The sequence below is a fragment of the Amphimedon queenslandica genome, unplaced genomic scaffold (genome assembly GCF_000090795.2).
Source record: "Amphimedon queenslandica unplaced genomic scaffold, v1.1 AMPQUscaffold_13370, whole genome shotgun sequence".
In the NCBI taxonomy this organism is placed as follows: Eukaryota; Metazoa; Porifera; class Demospongiae; order Haplosclerida; family Niphatidae; genus Amphimedon; species Amphimedon queenslandica.
This window is the reverse complement of record NW_003546394.1, coordinates 7,663-10,478: the sequence shown is the minus strand read 5'-3', so window position 1 is coordinate 10,478 and position 2,816 is coordinate 7,663. Positions and strand designations below refer to the sequence as shown.

Genomic DNA, 2,816 nt, shown 5'->3' with positions numbered 1-2,816 from the left:
TTATCATACAATAGTTCAACTGGTTAAATACTTCAACTGGCTAAATAGTTCAACTGGTTACATAGTTCAACTGGTTACATAGTTCAACTGGTTCATCAGCATGTTATCCTATTAGCCTAAAATGAAACAGAAACAAAAAATATTAATAATTATACACTAAGTTTATTCAACTGTCCATTTTGGAGCATTTTAAGGAGGATGACATAATGATGGTTCACCCATAACTCTCTTTTTACATGCCATTAAAGTTCCTTCCTTTTTCTCTTTATCTTCATAACGTTTGTCAAGAAGATGCAAAAATTCAGATAGTTCTGAAAATAATAAAAAGATGAAAATGGCGTGATGTTAACTTACTGTTAGAGCGCCAAAGCATTTCATGTATAGCTAAGGTAACATCCTCACGATTTGATTCTTCAGACATAAAATCAACAGATAGCTGTTTCCAGTGTTTCATTTCATTCTCTCTAACCATTAGTGCTCTGTTGTCAAATTTCTGATGATTAAATACATTATCTAATGTGATGATAACCAAAATTACCCTTCGTCGCCTCTGTCTGTACTTCTCTTCTTCAGATGTAATTATACTCAACTCTTCATAATTTCCTTTTTCTTTTTATATGTTCTCCGCAAACTTTCATATTTGCGCTTGACAGCAACTATGAATGATAATATAAAAATGACATTAATATTCTACAATGTATCACCTGCAACATCAGCTTCCTTATACTTTTCACTATGAGCTAAACTAACCTCACGAACAAGACAATCTCTTATCTGTACATTGTGCTCAGATTTAATACTATAAATACCAAAATTGCCGCATATATCATGATGATATGTACCTCTCTTCTGTTTTGAAATCTTCATCAAGCTTATCATGAATTGCTGCCACTTTTGCTACAAAAAAAGTAATAATAATGCATAAACATGCTCACTAACGGTAAGGTCTCTTGTAACCCGTATCTTTTTTCGCTCACTAGATGAACTTGAAGGACTAGATTCAAGTGACAATCCTTTGACTTTATCTTCTAGCACATCAAGTCGTTTCTCAATCTGAGAATTAGCAAAAACCATATCTTTGCTTAAGGTACTTTTGAATGAAATTTTAAATTTTTTTAATTGCTGCCATTTTATAGTAGAGAAAAAGTTGTACAACTAGTGCTATTTTTAAATTATTAGCATGCACTGTTTAGAAGTTATAGATCATTGAACTTTGAATATTAAAGAAAATTCCTGCATAACTTTTCATACTTTATACGCCATCTTTGATCTTGTGTCATTTCTGGATACCTCCGTATTTTATAAAACTGGCGGGAAAAATTAATTGCAAGGTGGAGTTAAGTTATGATGTCATATCAGTCAAACCATTAATAAAAATGGCCACTAGTATGTATTTCCTAACTATTGTTTATTTAGCAGTTTCATCTGGTGAATGCAGGCTCTACGAAGCTCTAAAGCTTGCAATCGTGGCATAATGAAGGCAAACACTCAATCAAGTTTGTATGCAGTAAATGCTTTTGTGATACACTGATGTTTGAAAGTGAACAAAACTCTATGAGAGATTGCAGCCCATTTTGCAAAACTTAAAGAACTTTTGCCAAGTGATGGAACATACGTCAATAGAAAATAATATTATAAAAACAATCATATTACTAAAAATTAAAGTACTCTCATTATGTTCAAGAATTCTTTACTCAGTTTTCAACCATTTTAAAAAGTTAAGTAAAGTTTATTGCATCTCACAATTGAGAAAAAAATTGAAACAATTATATATTGTAGAATAAGTATGAAGGAAACAATTTGTGTTCCGAAAACTAAATTGTGTGTTCAGCCAATTGTACCTTAACTCCTCTTGCTTTGACTGTATACTCGTTAAAATACTTTGCTGCTGTTGAAGCTTAGAAATCAATACTGAAGTTGAAGTTGATGCATGCTACAAAAAGTAAGTTCATGATTATAAGTTGCGATAATACTATAGCTATAATAGAAAACATTGGGCAGTGATACAATGGCCTGTAAATCTACCCTGTACATAGTTCAGTATAATTATATACAATAAATGACTGAATTATACTTTATTATTAAGTGAGCCTTGACTCAACGTTCATCACAAACTGACAGACAAGTTTTGACTAAAATATCTTAAGATACTGTATAATATAAGTATAAAGGGTTTTGTGGTAGCAATGGTATTCCCCAACTGACCTACTGTTGTAACTATCTTTCAAACCATAACATGATAGTCGGCACTAATAAAAGGCTGAACATGGTCATCGGCCATTATGAATTAAAAAAGTTAGCCAAGGCTTTTTACAAGATAGCATCAGTGACACGATATAGCATGAATTCAATTACTGACTTCCAGGGAAATCCCCATAGATGACTCTTCCTCCTCAGTGGAGCCGGCACTACCGAAAGCGAGTGTCAGGTTGTCAAATAGTGCCTCATTAGGCTCATAGTGTTCAGTCGGCAGACGCAAAAAATCTCCCTTGCCTCAGTGGCCGTGCTATTTGGGGTTCTGGTCTACGATAGAATCTGGTCACTCAAGCTCGAGGTGTAGTGACTGTAGTACTCATCTTTCTGAAGTTTCTGGCGCCAAAAAGCTACACGTGCTGGATCATGACTCTAATTTAAAGCATAGGTCTTTTAAAAACTGAAAACGACACCTTTAATGAAATGGCAGAAAGAAAGCGATACTTGTGTTGTCACTGTGATCAATTTCTTAGTCAGAGTTCCTATTACTCTCATCGAAAATTCTATTACAATCATGAAAGTAGGCAATGGTCAAAAACTGAATGAATATGTTTGTCTGAAAA

General features: G+C 33.5%; 1 long non-coding RNA gene across 1 annotated transcript; it reads right to left on the bottom strand.

The window, feature by feature from the left end:
• Window positions 1-607: 607 nt before the first annotated feature.
• LOC109582626 (uncharacterized) lies at window positions 608-857 on the bottom strand. Its single transcript, XR_002185168.1, has 2 exons — window positions 705-857; window positions 608-656 (listed from the first exon to the last, which is right to left on the bottom strand). It is a non-coding gene; the product is annotated as an uncharacterized LOC109582626 (long non-coding RNA).
• Between the last annotated feature and the right edge of the window lie 1,959 nt (window positions 858-2,816).